The sequence below is a fragment of the Carcharodon carcharias genome, chromosome 4 (genome assembly GCF_017639515.1).
Source record: "Carcharodon carcharias isolate sCarCar2 chromosome 4, sCarCar2.pri, whole genome shotgun sequence".
Lineage (NCBI taxonomy): Eukaryota > Metazoa > Chordata > Chondrichthyes > Lamniformes > Lamnidae > Carcharodon > Carcharodon carcharias.
In genome coordinates, this window is record NC_054470.1 from 26,238,604 (window position 1) to 26,255,516 (window position 16,913).

At 43.4% G+C, this 16,913-nt stretch overlaps 1 long non-coding RNA gene across 2 annotated transcripts; it reads right to left on the minus strand.

Moving 5' to 3' along the window:
* Positions 1–1,622: 1,622 nt before the first annotated feature.
* Positions 1,623–16,763, minus strand: LOC121277358. 2 transcript variants are annotated; one of them, XR_005942861.1, is made up of 4 exons: positions 16,679–16,763; positions 16,479–16,586; positions 3,561–3,696; positions 1,623–2,863 (listed from the first exon to the last, which is right to left on the minus strand). It is a non-coding gene; the product is annotated as an uncharacterized LOC121277358 (long non-coding RNA). The 2 variants fall into 2 exon arrangements; XR_005942862.1 differs by lacking the exon at positions 3,561–3,696.
* Between the last annotated feature and the right edge of the window lie 150 nt (positions 16,764–16,913).

Sequence of the window (16,913 nt, forward strand, 5' to 3'; positions counted from 1 at the left end):
TTACAGCTGAATCACAGAATTTTAATGGCACAGAAGGAGGCCATTCGGCCTATCATGTCTGCACCGGCTCTCCAAATGAGCATTATGACCTAGTGCTATTGCCCTGCCTATTCTCTGTACCTCTGTACGTTGTTTCCATTCAAATAATCATCTAATGCCCTCATGAATGCCTTGATTGAACCATACTTCCAGGCAGTGCATTCCAGACCCAAACCACTTGTTGTGTGAAAAAGCTTTTTCTCAAGTCACATTTGCTTCTTTTGCAAATCACTTTAACTCTGTTCCCTCTCGTTCTTTACCCTTTTATAAGCAGGAACAGTTTCTTCCTATCTACTCTCTCCAGCCCCCTCATGATTTTGAACACCTCTATCAAATCTCCTCTTAGCCTTCTCCTCTCCAAGGAGAACAGTCCAGACCTCTCCAATCTATCTTCATAACTGAAGTTTCTCATCCCTGGAACCATTCTTATAAGTCTCTTCTGCACTCTCTCCAATGTGTTCACATCCTTCTTATAGTGTGGCACCCAGAACTGTACAGAATGCTCCAGCTGAGGTCTAATGAGTGTCTTATGAATTCAGCATAACTTCCCTGCTCTTGTACTCTATGCCCCTATTAATAAAGCCCAGGATACTATTTGCTTTATTAACTGCTCTCTCCACCTGTCCTGCCACCTTCAATTATCTATGCACATACACACATTTCTGCTCCTGCACCCCCTTCAAAATTTCACCCCTTATTTTATATTGTCTGTCCATGTTCTTCCTACCAAAATGCATCACCTCACATTTCTCTGCATTGAACTTCATCTGCCACCTATCTGCCCACTGCACCAACTTTTCTATGTCCTCTTGAAGTTCCACACCATCCTCCTCGCAGTTCACAACACTCCTAAGCTTCGTATCATCCGCAAATTTTGAAACTGCCAAGGTCTAGATCATTAATATATATCAGGAAAAGTAAGGGTCCCAATATCAACCCCTGAGGAACTCCACTGCAAATCTTCCTCCAGCCCGAAAAATATCCATTGGCCATTACACTCTGTTTCATTTTTTTCAGTCAATATTATATCCACTTTGCTTCCATGAGCAACAAACCTTCTCACAAGTTGGATGTGTGGCAGTGTATCAAATGCTTTTTGAAAGTCCATGTACACCACATCCACAGCATGAGCCTCATCGACCTTTTCAGTTACCACTTCAAAACACTCCAGCAAGCTAGTAAAACATGATTTCCCCTTTAGAAATCCAGGCTGGCTCTTCCTTTTCGACCCATATTTTTCCATGTGACTACTAATTCTATCACGAGTAATTTTCTTTAGAATCTTGCTCACCACTGAAGTTAAACTAACTGGTCTGTAATTGCTGGGCTTACCCTTACAACCTTTTTTGAACAAGGGTGTAATGTTTGCAATTCTCCAGTCCTCTGGCAACTCTCCTGAGTCTAGGAAGACTGACAGATTATGGCCTGTGCCCCTGCAATTTCTACTCTCACCTCCTTCAATATCCTTGGATGCATCCCATTAGGTCGCAGTGCCTCATCAACTTTAACCTTAAATAAGACAGTAGACATTACTAGTGTGAAAGTAATTATTTACAAAAATGACAGTCAATTGTTCACCCTTGCAAATAGTTGTGATTTTAATATTTCTCAATTTCCCTTTCTGTGCTACTTCTTACAGGTGCTCCCCCAACATCTACAGTAAAGATGGAGGCAACTGCTGATCAGTTGGTTCTGTGGCCTTGGATGATCTTGATGGGCCGTCCTCTGGAGAGCCGAGGCCTGGAGGGCCCCAGCTTCATTTGGCTAACTTGCTGTGGGCCAGCTGCTCCCTCTGCAGTCACAGAGACGAGGTTGATGGGATCACAGGCAAAGTGGATTTGGAAGAGCTGGATAAACTCTGAGATTCTTGAGTGGACGTCCCATGGGGTGTCCAGCTGCTGCTCTTCTTCCCTTTGGGTGCCTGATGGCCCCTGCCTGACTCCTAGAGGGGAAAGGGCCCTGTCCTCCTCTCACGTAGCCACTGCAGAAGCTCTCCATGGCTACTGCAGTGGAGTGCAGGCCTGTGCACTTTTCTGGCAGAATCTGCTGGACCAGGATCTCCATGGAATCCACCATCCTTCCCATGGAGACCTCAATACATGCATAGGTCGACACCACTTCATTAGCCAGCAGGCGGACGGACTCCCTTGCATCGCTTGCCACCCTGTTGAGGGCCTCCAAAACCTCTGCCTGACTTTGCCCCACCTTTTGCTGACTCTCTAACATCAGTTGGAAGGCCGATTCCAGAGGCCCATCATTGGGCATGAACCTCGCAGATATTTGCTCCCCAGCAGTCCTCTAAGTGCCAGGGAACTCAGCTGTCCCTGCCTCCTCCTACTGTAGACATGTGTCCATGCGGTGACCACCAGAGTGTGAGACCCTTCCTGCACAAGAGCTAATACCCACCAAGGTGTCTGTCTCTGAGTGGGTGGAGGTTGCAGGTATCTGTTGTGATGTCTCTACAGTTGCATATGTCTCTTTTGTGATCTCCCCGCTCCTCTTGTTTTGGGCTTGCATTAAAGTTGGGTGGCTCTTCTTCTGGCTCAGTCCTTGCCGTCCTCCCGGTGTAAGCGAGAGAGGTGAGAGTGAGTGACATCTTGAGCTGCCTCCAACATGGAGGCACCTTTTGACCTGAGGTTTCTATCTGATGCATGCTTCCTTACTCTTTGGAGGCCCAAATCCAGTCTCCCCATCTCCAGTGGTCCGGTCCCTGCTCCAGCCCTGCCTGCTGGGCTGCCCACTCCTCGAACTCAGTCACTTCCTTCAGGTGTGGCCAAACTCCTCCTGTCTTCTCCCTCTCTCGCCAGTTATGGCTTAACTTGTCCTGCACAAAGAGAACAGAGAAGATGGGGTTGATAGGGTTTGTACTTAGCATCCATTTTTACATAGCAATTTCACATTTCTTTCTATACTTCCAGTCTTAGAGATAACCCACTGGATTGTGTGACATTTCAGGAATGCTGTGAGTTGTCCAGGAGGGTGCTGGGCCATCGGCATTGGAGGGCTGACCTACGCTGGAAATAATGGGCACTGACAGCAGCAGCGACTTTCTCCCATGTAGGGCTGGTCTCCCTGCTCGGTGTTCTCTGCCCATTAACTGGGTACAGGACATCCCTCCGGGCCTCCACCTGGTCAAGGAGGATGCCCAGGGATGAGTCATTGAACTTAGGCATGGGAGGTCTCTTCCCCTTCCTGCCATCACTTTGGGCCTTGTAAATTGACTTCTGGGCGCCTTTTCAATGTGGCGCCTGGACGTGATGACGGGGCATGTGCCATGCAGACCGGCCCGCAAGCGCGATATGTTGGGAAACCCCTGACAGCATGATTAATGAGGCATGGGTTGCACGATACCACAGGAATTCCCATCAGTCTCTTCGGCGGGAAACACTCCCCGGTCCCCAACCCCACCATGGGACTTCGTCCCTGAAGGGAGAATTCTGCCCACTATAACTGTGAAACTAACAACAACACCTGGTGTCCGGACATGCATAGTTAAACAAAGAAACCAAGACGTTACTGACAATGATTCCCTGCTCCTCCATATGGCGTGTTGTTGAAGTCACTGCAGGTAGAAATCCCTTTGAATCGTTTGAATTGAGATGTACTTCACTTCTGTGTGGTTGGTCTCGCTGAAAATATGCTTTAGCAAGTTATGCCCTGTAGAATGAGGTGTAGTTAGGCTTTTAACAGTTTGCTAGGTTCATAGTTACTCCTGAACAACTTCTCTTACCCTGAAAAACTGATTTCATATTTGTGGAATGTCAGATTTCTTCATGTTGTCAAAAATTTGCTAAGCTTTTTAAATTAATAAGTAGGTTTTTTTGAACAATTTTTTATGATATTTCAGCATCTACCATAATCTCATGTGTATGTTTGCACCTTTATTTCTTTCTGCGTAAAGTGATTAAGAAGTGAAGAATAATCATTGATTTTCATTTCCTGGTTTGCTGTCTGTGAGAACTCTTCAGTGTGACTGGCTGGAATTGACAGCATCATTGTAGTTGCACACTGGAGATCCCCCCAAGTTAATAGCTGAATTAAAGTATAGTTGCCACAGAGTGGTGAGCATTGTTGCTTCGCCGCTGACTGCAAGATTTAGGCAAATGGAATTTTTACTCAAAGGAATGGAATAACATTTAGAAACATAAAATATAAGAAAAATCAACATGGGGAGAATTTTCTCCCCATTGGGGGGCACTGTGCGGGAACGGGTGCAGGCATGCAGGCAGACGATTGTCGTCCGCGATTGGCTGAGTGCTGCCATTTTAAGGTCCGCCCAGCGTGACACACACCTGGAAGTGCTGAACGCTCCCTGTGTGGGTGGGGGTTGCCTGAGTTGTGGTCTGCGCTTTTTTGCTTTTTCGCACAGAGCTGCCTCAGAGAGATTAATTTAAGTTTAAAAAATCTTAATAATGAGAAAAAAAACTTTAAGACCTGTCCCCTCATGCAAAACTGTCACATGAGCTGGAACAGGTCTATGAATTTTATTAACATTTTTTCAAACCTTTAAAAACCTTCATGAAACCTCATCCCGCCCGTGGATTAGGTTCCATGAAAAATGCGAAGGTCACCTGGGCTCTTCACCTGCTTGCCAACCTTAAGGTTGGACGGGCAGCTCAGTTTATTGCTTTAATTGATAGTTAAGTGGCCTTAATAGGCCTTTGACAGTTTGGCGGGCGCGCAGCCGACTCGGGTGCGCGCCCGCTGAAATGAAAATCTGAATGATACACGGTGATGTTGGGACACACCTTGATGTCACCAGACGTCATTTTATGCCTTGGCGAGTGGACCCCGCCCCTACTCGCTGAGCCGAAGATTCTGCCCATGGATTTCAAAAGGCAAGGTCATGCTTGCCAACCTTATTGAATGCTTTGAAGAATAACAATAAAGCAATTTATATTTGTATAGTTCCTTTAATGTAATAAAATATCCCAAGTGATTCACAATAGCACTATAAAACAAAATATGACACCAAGCCATATAAGGTGTTATTAGGTCAGAGGACCAAATATTTGGTCAAAGACATAGTTTAAGGAGAGTCTTAAAGGGGGAAAGCGAGGTAGAGAGGCAGAGAGGTGTAGGGAGAGAATTCCAGGTCTTTGGGCCTTGGCAACTGAAGCCACAGCCATCAATGGTGGAGCAATTAAAATCGAGAATGCTCAAGAGGCCAGAACTAGAGGAGCATAGATATCTTGGAGGATTGTAGGACTGGAGGAAATTACAGAGATCAGGAGGGGCAAGGTCACAGAGGGATTTGAAAACAATAATAAGAAATTTAAAATCAAGATGTTGCTTGCCTCAGAGCCAATGTAGATTAGCGAGCACAGGAGTGATAGATGAATGAGTTAAGATATTGGCAGCGGAGTTTTGGGTGACTTCAAATTTATAGAAGGTAGATTATGAGACACCTGCCAGGACTGTGTTGGAGTAATCAAGCCTAGAGATAAAAGCATAAATGTGGATTTCAGCAGTAGCTGAGATGTGACAGGGGCAAAGTCGGCTGACGTTATGGAAATGAAAATTAACGGTCTTAGTAATGGTGCGAATATGAGGTTGGAAGCTCATCACAGAGTCAAATATGACACCAAGTTGTGAAGAGTCTGGTTTAGTCTTGGACTGTTGCCAGACGGAGGGATAGACTCGATAGCTAAGGAACGGAGTTTGGAGCGGGAACCGAAAACAATGGCTCCACTTTTCCCAATATTTAATTGAAGGAAATTTCTGCTTATCCAATACTGGATTTCAGATAAGCAGTCTGATAATTTAGCAACAGTGGAGAAGTCAAGGGAAATGATGGTGAGGTAGAGCTGGGTATTCCCAGAATACATTCAAAACCTAACCTTGTGCTTTTGGATGATGTCACCAAGGGGCAGCATGTAGATGTGAAATAGGAAGGGAAAAGAATAAATATTTGAGAAACACCAGAGGTAATGGTGAGTGAACAGGATGCGAAGCCATTGCAAGTGATATTCTGCCTACAATTAGTTAAATAAGAATGGAACCAGGTGAGATAAATCCCATCCAGCTAGATGGCAGCATGGAGGTCTCGGAGAATATGTGGCAGTCAACCATCTCAAAGACTTCAGACAGGTTGAGAAGGGTGAGGAGGGATAATTTACTTTTGTCACAGTCACATAGGATGTAATTTGTGACTTTGATTGGAACCATTTCGTATTGTGGCAGGACAGGAAACCTAACTGGAGGGGTTCAAAGATGGAGTTCTTGGTAAGATGGACATGGATTTGGGAGGTAACACCACATTCAGGGCTTTGGAGAACAGAAAGAATAGACTTGGGTAATGCTGTAGATGTAATGTATTTGGATTTCCAACAGGCCTTGATAAGATACCTCACAGTAGATTTTTGATTAGGATCAGAACATGTGGAATCAGGGCCAGGTAGCAGAATGGATAGCAGGCTGGCTACAAAGCAGAAAGCCGATAGTAGGGATAAGGGAAGATATTTAGGCTAACAAAAGGTGGGAAATGGTATTACATAGACAGGTGCATGGACCACTGTTATTTAAAATTTACCTAACAATTTGGATTTAGAAATCGGAAGTACAATTTCTAAATTTGTGGACGATACCAAATTAGTCAATGTGGAGGAACGTGACAAAATAAAACAAGTACTAGGTTCATTGCTTTTTGAGGCAATGAAAAGATTTGGATCTGAAAGTAGGAAGTCTGATTAAGAAGAATGCAGTTGATACAAAAATTGGCTGTGTGGTTAACAATGACGAAGAAAGCTGTGGAATGCAGGAGGTTATCAATGGACTAATCAAGTGGATGGAACAGTGGCAAATAGAGTTCAGTTGAGAAAACTGTGAGGTAATGCATTGGGGAAGGCTAACAAAGCAAGTGAATACACAATAAATGGTAGGATACTGAGAGGTGTAGAGGAACAGAGGGACCTTGGAGTGCATGTCCACAATCCCTGAAAGTGGCTGGACAGGTAGATAAGGCAATCAAAATGGCATAAGGGATACTTGCCTTTATTAGCCAAGACAAAGAATGATGGGACACAGGTGAAGTACTGCATGCAATTCTGGTCTCTGCATTATAGAAAAGATGTGATTATACTGGAGAGGCTACAGGGGAGCTTTATGAGGATGTTGCTGGACTGGAGAATTCTGGTTAGGAGGAAAGATTGGATAGTTTAGGGTTGTTTACTTTGGAATAGAGGAGGCTGAGGGAAGACCTAATTGGAAGTGTATTAAATTATGAGGGGTGTGGTGTATAGGAAAGCCCTATTCCCCATGTTGAGGGTTCAATAACCAGGAGTCATAATTTTAGAGTAAGAGATTTAGAGGGGTTTTGAAGAGAAATCTTTTTACCCAGCAGCTGGTGGGGATCTGGAACTCACTGCCTGAAAGAGTGATATAGGAAGAAACCCTCATAACATTTAAAAAGTACTTGAATATGGACTTGAAGTGCCGTAACCCAGATGGCTGTGCACTAAGAACTGGAAAGTGGGAATGTGGCAACTTGCCAACCAGCATGGACATGATGGACCAAATGGCTGCCGTCTGTTGTAAATTTCTATTTCTATATATTAACCAACTTGCAGAATGGATTTTTATTAGGTAAATGAATTTCAATATAGATGAGTCTGAGGTGGTGCATTTCAGCAGGGCAAATAAGAAAGCCACATACTGCTTGGGTATTAGGTCTAAATAGGGTGAGGAACAATAGGATGTAGGGGTGCACATACACAGATCACTGAAAGTAACAACATATAAACACAGGCTATTAGACCCAAGTACTCTTTGCTGGTGTTTATTCTCCACCCATACCTCCTTCCATCCTTCTCACCTCATCCTGTCATTATTCCTTTCTCCTTCATGTACTTATCTAGCTCCCCCTAAAATGCATGTATGTTATCCAACTCAACTGCACCACCTGGTCGCAAGTTCCACATTCTAACCATGATCTGCGTAAAGATGTTTCTCCTGAATTCCCAAGTAAAATAGTTAATGGTGCCATAAGAAAAGCAAATGAAACACTGGGATTGATTTCTAGTGAGATAGAAATGAAAAGCAGGCAAGTCATTTTAAACTTGTACAGCTCTTAATTAGATCACATTTGGATTACTGGTCTCCATATTTTAAAAGGGATACATGGACATTGGAGAATATGCAGTAAATATTCACATGGCTACTGGGACTGAAAGGTTATAAACCATCAGGAAAGATTGAGGAGGCTGCGGCCCTTTTCTCCAGAAAATTGAAGACTGAGGGTTGACCTGATATAAGATTTTAAGAAAATGAAAGTGATAAGTTGGAGAAAATGTTTCCACTTGCAGGGCAGACCAAAACTTGGGTGTATAAATATTAGTCACTAATAAGTGCAATGTGGAATTCAGGAGAAACGTCTTTACCCAGATCATGGTTAGAATGTGGAACTTGTGACCAGATGGTGCAGCTGAGTTGGATAGCATGCATGCATTTTAGGGGAAGCTAGATAAGCATAGACCTGATGTGCTGAATAGCTTGCTTTTGTGCCATCGATGGCTCTATGACTCTATCTACTCAAGTTAACTCAATCCCAGTACTCCAGCTGCATTTTAATTCTTGCTAAACTGGTTTCATTTGCTAATTGATGATTCTAGTGATTATTTATTGTCATTGGTGAATTGGTAATTGAATGAGTGCAGTAAGAAGCAACCTATAACAAGGGATAGCATGACGCATTTTACTTTTCAATCTGCATATCTGCATATTTGCAAAAGAAAAATACAATTGCAACATCGGATAGGAACATAAGATTCAATGTGATAATGGCTAACCTGCAACATAATTCTATATACCTGCCTTTGACTCAGTTCCCTTAAAACCTTTGGTTAACAACAGTTCATCAGTCTCAAATTTAAAGTTGGCAATTGGGTATAGGGAGTACAATGTTGAAGTTTGAGGATGATTCTAGTTAAAAGTGAGCCTAAACAAGGTCTAGCCAAAGCTTGAATGGGAAAATGGCACCTGTTCAATTGACACTTTCATTTCACGTTGAAGCATAGTTGAAGGATTATCTTTTTTCATCTCAGCAATTTGCTTTTGAAGTGACAGTCTTCTACCTCTGCCCCTTCCTGGGTAGAAAACCTTTATCAATTGCTATTTACTTACCTTCAACATTTTGAAACTCTTCTATTTGTATCAATACTTCCCCAGAAAATCAAATAATCCTATACAATAATTTAATTATTCAACTAATGTGTTTGCATATAATATATCCTAGGTAGAATCATTGTTTTATTTACTTAGGGAGGTTATCATCAATAGTGAGCTTTTAAAAGGTACAATGTTGTAAGACATTTTGGTTAGGTAGATTAAACATTCTTACATGGAAACAATGGATCATGTCAAAATAATATTTAGATTGAAACCAGCAATGGAGATTGGAGTAATGTTGACTATAATAACATTGTTTCAAAGATTATGTTTTCTAACTGAATTTAAAATGTTCATCACTTCACAGGTATCAAACCTGTTTTTAATAAATTTTCTCCCTCTTTTGTCCTCACCTGGATGGAATAACATGGAATTGTGCACACTTGCATAGACACTGGCATCAGTTACTGCTAGCTATTATCAAGTCCTTTCTTCAAATAATGTGTAAAAACATCAAACTAAGGAGCTAGCTGCAGCAAAGAGTAAGCTGGTGGTAACAATTAACCACATCTTAACATATTCTCTCCCTCTGACTAAACTCAGTGATTCGTCAGCTCCGCTGGCCGAATTATCCGGCTGAAATTTTGCTAATTTGCCATAATGGCACTAAGACCTTATTCAGAGGCCTGGCAGACAGCTAATAATCCTATATGAACAAGCCAGGGAAACACAGACCACTTGGCTTAGCATCGTTAGGTAGAAAAGATATTAGCCAGGATTTTGCAGCTGTAATGATGATGGAACTGTCAGCTTTCATTACAACTATGAAAGTGACAGCCACATATGGTGTCTGGACATGCATAGTTAAACGTAGAAACCAAGTCACTGTCAGTGATTCCCTGTCTTTTCACAAAGCATGTTGCAGGTCGGAATCCTCTGGAATCATTTGAATTCATATTAACTTCCACTTATACGCTATTAGTCTTGCAGTTAAAATTCCTTTAACATTTTATGCAAAAACAGAATTACCTGGAAAAACTCAGCAGGTCTGGCAGCATCGGCGGAGGAGAAAAGAGTTGACGTTTCGAGTCCTCATGACCCTTCGACAGAACTTGAGTTTGAGTCCAAGAAAGAGTTGAAATATAAGCTGGTTTAAGGTGTGTGTGTGGGGGGCGGAGAGATAGAGAGACAGAGAGGTGGAGGGGGGGGTGTGGTTGTAGGGACAAACAAGCAGTGATAGAAGCAGATCATCAAAAGATGTCAACGACAATAGTACAATAGAACACATAGGTGTTAAAGTTAAAGTTGGTGATATTATCTAAACGAATGTGCTAATTAAGAATGGATGGTAGGGCACTCAAGGTATAGCTCTAGTGGGGGTTTTTTTTAAATTTTTTTTTATAATGGAAATAGGTGGGAAAAGGAAAATCTTTATAATTTATTGGAAAAAAAAGGGAAGGGGGAAACAGAAAGGGGGTGGGGATGGGGGAGGGAGCTCACGACCTAAAGTTGTTGAATTCAATATTCAGTCCGGAAGGCTGTAAAGTCCCTAGTCGGAAGATGAGGTGTTGTTCCTCCAGTTTGCGTTGGGCTTCACTGGAACAATGCAGCAAGCCAAGGACAGACATGTGGGCAAGAGAGCAGGGTGGAGTGTTAAAATGGCAAGCGACAGGGAGGTTTGGGTCATTCTTGCGGACAGACCGCAGGTGTTCTGCAAAGCGGTCGCCCAGTTTACGTTTGGTCTCTCCAATGTAGAGGAGACCACATTGGGAGCAACGAATGCAGTAGACTAAGTTGGGGGAAATGCAAGTGAAATGCTGCTTCACTTGAAAGGAGTGTTTGGGTCCTTGGACGGTGAGGAGAGAGTAAGTGAAGGGGCAGGTGTTGCATCTTTTGCGTGGGCATGGGGTGGTGCCATAGGAGGGGGTTGAGGAGTAGGGGGTGATGGAGGAGTGGACCAGGGTGTCCCGGAGGGAGCGATCCCTACGGAATGCCGATAAGGGGGGTGAATGGAAGATGTGTTTGGTGGTGGCATCATGCTGGAGTTGGCGGAAATGGCGGAGGATGATCCTTTGAATGCAGAGGCTGGTGGGGTGATAAGTGAGGACAAGGGGAGGGAGGGGAAGGCGTGAGGGCGGATGCGCGGGAGATGGGCCGGACACAGTTGAGGGCCCTGTCAACGACCGTGGGTGGAAAACCTCGGTTAAGGAAGAAGGAGGACATGTCAGAGGAACTGTTTTTGAATGTAGCATCATCGGAACAGATGCGACGAAGGCGAAGGAACTGAGAGAATGGGATGGAGTCCTTACAGGAAGCGGGGTGTGAGGAGCTATAGTCGAGATAGCTGTGGGAGTCGGTGGGTTTGTAATGGATATTGGTGGACAGTCTATCACCAGAGATTGAGACAGAGAGGTCAAGGAAGGGAAGGGAAGTGTCAGAGATGGAACACGTGAAAATGATGGAGGGGTGGAGATTGGAAGCAAAATTAATAAATTTTTCCAAGTCCCGTCGAGAGCATGAAGCGGCACCGAAGTAATCATCGATGTACCGGAGAAAGAGTTGTGGAAGGGGGCCGGAGTAGGACTGCAACAAGGAATGTTCCACATACCCCATAAAGAGACAGGCATAGCTGGGGACCATGCGGGTACCCATAGCCACACCTTTTATTTGGAGGAAGTGAGAGGAGTTGAAGGAGAAATTGTTCAGTGTGAGAACAAGTTCAGCCAGACGGAGGAGAGTAGTGGTGGATGGGGATTGTTCGGGCCTCTGTTCGAGGAAGAAGCTAAGGGCCCTCAGACCATCCTGGTGGGGGATGGAGGTGTAGAGGGATTGGACGTCCATGGTGAAGAGGAAGCGGTTGGGGCCAGGGAACTGGAAATTGTTGATGTGACGTAAGGTGTCAGAGGAATCACGGATGTAGGTGGGAAGGGACTGGACAAGGGGAGAGAGAAGGGAGTCAACATTTGAAGGGAGAAGGGAGTTAACATTTTATGCCCTGTTGAATGAGATGTAATTGGGTTTTTGTCAAATTTCTCCATTGTGATAAAAAATTCCTAAGATTTTTATAGTAATGTATTTTTTAAAACATTTGCATATGACATTTCACCTTAATCTTAGGTGTATGTCACAATCTTTATTTCACTGTCCGTAAATGATTAAAAAATGAAGGCTAAGCCAGGATTTTTACTTTTTAGTGTGCTGCGTGTGAGAATTCTTCAATGTGATTGGCTGTTAAGCTTAATTGATGAATTCATTGTTGCAATACGCTGGAGATCCCATTGAGTTGATACCTGAATCAAAGTAAAATTGGAAAAGGGGAAATCCATGCCACAGAGATTGCTAGATCATTATGAGCAGCTTCCTTTGAGATGAGTGGTGATAATCTTCACTTTTCCTGAGCACAAAATCTAGGCCATTGGAATTTTTACTCAAGGTTTTGAAAGAAAAACATCTAGAGATTAAAAATCTAATTAAGAAAAGTCAACATGAATATCAAAAGATAAGGTCATACTTTGTCAATCTTACTGAATTCTTTGAAGAAGCAACAGAAAGAACAGATAAAAATAGATCAGTAGACGTAATATATTTGGACTTGGATTTGGAACTCTGTACAATCTAAATGGTAGTATTTTGAGGAGGCTGCAAGAACAGATGACTTTGGCTTTATTTTCACAAATTCTTGAAGGTAGCAGGGTAGGTTGATTAGACAATTAAGAAAGCACCTGCAGTATTTTGCTTTGTAAATGGTATATTGAAATCAGAAACAAGGAAGTTATGCCATATCTTTACAAATCACTGCTTAGGCCTCAGATGGACTATTGAGTACAATTCTGGCCACCCCACTTTCTGCAAAAAGATAATTGACCTAAAATGTTAACTCTGTTTCTCTCTCCACAGATGCTGTCTCACTTATTGAGTATTTCCAGCATTTTATGAATTTGTGAAGGGTATATCATGCCTGAATAACCTGATTGAATTTTTTGGAAAGTTGACTAAAGTGGTGGACAGAGGAATGTCTAAGGGCATGATTTATATGGATTTCCAGAAGTCATTTGATAAAATCCCTCAAAGGAGACTTTTAGGTAAAGTTGAAGCTCATCATTTTTGTTAATTCATTTACAGGGTGTGGGCATCACTGGCTGGGCCAGGATTTATTGCCCATCCCTAAAGCCCTTGAGAAGGTGATGGTGAACTGCCTTCTTCAACTGCTGCAGTCCCTGTTGTGTAGGTACACCCACAGTGCTGTTAGGGAGGGAGTTCCAGGATTTTGACCCAGTGACAGTGAAGGAATGGTGATATATTTCTGTGGTAATCTGATGTGTAATATACCTTTAAGAAGAATGTTATAATAGAAGATCACATGATCTTATTATCCAATGACAGAGAAGCGTGGGCTACATTAGTAGTCTATAGTCAGTAGTCTGGAGCAGGATTCTGTAGTGTAGGGGCAGGGTTTTAGTTGTAAGTGCAGAAGTGTAGCTGCTGAGTTTCTTTGTAAATAAATAGAATGTGTTTTACATAAGAACTGTCTACTGATCTGCTATTTCTATGGTACCAACTTGATTATCCCAAAACAAGCATGCAACCTGGATCCATTAACCCAACTAAACTTGTGACCAAGGATCCAGTAATTTCCAAGTCAGGATGGTGAGTGGCTTAGAGGGAAACTTCCAGGTGATTGTGTTCCCATGTGTCTGCTGCCCTTGTCCTTCTAGATGATAGCTGTTGTGGGTTTGGAAAGTGCTGCCTAAGGAGCTTTGGTGAGTTTCTGCAGTGTATCTTGTAGATGGTATACACTGCTGCAACTGTTCATCGGTGGTGAAGGGAGTGAATGTTTGTGGATGTGGTGCCAATCAAGTGGGCTGCTTTGTCCCGGACGGTGTCAAGCTTCTTGAGTGTTATGGGGGCTGCACTTAACCAGGCAAGTGGAGAGTATTCCCGCACGCTCCAGACTTGTGCCTTGTAGATGGTGGACAGGCTTTGGGGAGTCGGGAGGCAAGTTACACACCACAGGGTTCCTAGCTTCTTACCTGCTCTTGTAGCCACCATATTTATGTGGCTAGTCCAGTTCTGTTTCTGGTCCATGGTAACACCTAGGATGTTGATTGTGGGGGATTCAGCAATGGTAATGCCATTGAATGTCAAGGGACAATGGTTAGATTCTCTCTTGTTAGAGATGGTCATTGCGTAGCACTTATGTGGCACGAATGTTACTTGCCACTTGTCAGCCCAAGTCTGGCTATTGTCTAGGTCTTGCTGCATTTGGATATGGACCTGATTAGGAAATTGGCTGAGCAGCAGAGAATTGGGATTACGGGCAGGTACTCTAATTCGATGTGACTTGTGAGCTGGATTTTCATTCTCAAGGTGGGTAGTGGGAGTCAGGAAAATTCCCAGCTCTGCCTGCCCACTTCGGGAGAATGCAACAGGAACGACAGAATTTTCAATGTTGTTGGGAGGTTGGAGGAGGCATCAGGAAAGAACTTGGAGGCAGCCACATGGACTGCTGGGTGTGGAGGCAAGCTGTTTAAAAGGCCCACCTCAGTGCTGTGACAATTTGGAGAGAATTTTCTCCCCGTCTGGTGGGGTGGTGGGGGGGGGGCATTTTTACATGGGCGGGCCAATTAAGGCCCACCCAGCATGACTTGCACCTGGAAGCACCAAGCGCTCCCCGTGAGGGCAGGGGGAGGAGGCTGAGCCAGGGCCTGCGCACTTTTGCGCATGCGCGCCCAAGAGTGCAGAAATCTCCCTGAGGCAGCTCTGTGATTAGTTTCATTATCAATAATATTAGTAAGGAAAAAAAAATTAAGACATGTCCCCTCATGTGACAGTGTCACATGAGGTGGGACATGTCAATGAACTTTAATGAAAACTTTTATTCAATTTATAAACACTTAATTAAACTTCGTCCCACCCGTGCATGAGGTTTCATGATAAATGTGAGGGCTGCCTGGGCTCTTCGCTTGCCCACCAAGCTTTAGGTTGGACGGGCAGCTCCATTAAGTATTTTAATTGATATTTAAATGGCCTCAATAGGCCTTTGATAGTTTGGTGGGTGCACAGCCAACTCCGGTGCACACCCCCTAAACTGAAAATCGGAATGACACAAGGAGACATCGGGACACACGCCCGACATCACCGCGCAGCATTTCACGCATCGGCAGGGCCCACCCCCGCACACCGTCCCGAAGATTCTGGCCTTTGTCCCAGTTATAACTGCAAAAGCAAAGTCCTCTAGCCCTTACAGTTCACACACTCCCACCCCTTACATACACCCATGCTCCATCCATGTTACTCATGCCCCCCCCACCCATCTCCCATGGCCCCTCATGCCTCCATGCCAAGATATGTCCCCACCCACCCCTATGGCCCCTCATGCCCCAAGCTATGGCACTTCCATGCCAATTCACCCACCATACACTGTATAGAACTAAAGAACCTTCCATGTGTTAAAAGAAACACGTTTTAAAATATGTCTATTGATAACTTTCCACTTTCTTAAAAAAAGACCTCATTTTTACTACAGGCCAATAAAAGTGTCAAGCATCCTTAAAGTATCAATAGCTGAAACTGCAAGCACTTAAATCCTCTTCATCTTGTGCAAATAAACATGGTGCAATTGACAGAAGAGATTAGAGATTCAGGACTGTCAATCAAGCTATGTTTTTCTCTGGGGCTCAATATAATAGATGTCTAGGCTCTAAACCAAGAATGCATAATCAGGTGTGAAGATGGTGGACATATAGATTGACAAGTTGGAGACATCTGATGATAGGAACCTCTGGAGGTTGATTTTTCAGAGGGGCAATGGAAGAAGCGAGGAAGAACCAAGAGCTCAGCTGGCCGAGAAGACGACCCAGAGAAAGCAGAGGTCAGCAAATCCTGCACTTTCTCAGTCCACATTCCTCATCTGCAGCAAATGCGACAGAGATTGCCATGCCAGAGCCACACACGTGATGTTCAGCACAGACTTGACCAGCAAGGTGTAAACTTTGTCTCATGAGACAGGAGGCTGTCAAGGACCTGTCCATGCAATAAGTCACTAAATTCCAAAGCAATTCATTATACATAGTTAACTCTGTCATGTTCTGTGCAAATGTTGCCAGTCCTGCTGAGCATTTACAGCATTTTCTGTTTTTCTTTCAGATTTCCAGCATCCGTAGTATTTTGCTTTTTAATTATAAATGAATCATGTTTGATACTTCTGTGAAAGAATTGATCAGGTAATGCAAAATACACAAATTTTGCATGGAAGCTCAAAGCTGAGAAGAGACAGTATGTAGGAAGAGCCTAGAGTGGGAAACTGCAGACATCTTAAACAAAAACAGAATTACCTGGTAAAACTCTGCAGGTCTGGCAGCATCGGCGGAGAAGAAAAGAGTTGACGTTTCGAGTCCTCATGACCATTCAACAGAACTAGGTGAATCTGCAACTGCAGACATCTTGTTGGGAAGCAGAAGAGGAAAAATGAGCATGATGATGTCATGTGTTATTTACAGCCAGCATGTTTATAACAACCAGCCGATATACATACCTTGATTCAAAACATAGGATTCCAAATTGCCTTGTTGCAAAGCTACTCTTTGGCTAATAGAGGAACATACGTAGTGACACCACCTCTTTATACATATATTTGAAGTAAATATTCATTCCCTGTATGTTCATTGTAAATGTACGAAACACAGCATTATATAAACAAAAACAGGCTTTTTTTCTTAGACATCAGGTTTCCAGTGGGGAATTTCTTTGTAAATTTAATTAAAATATAT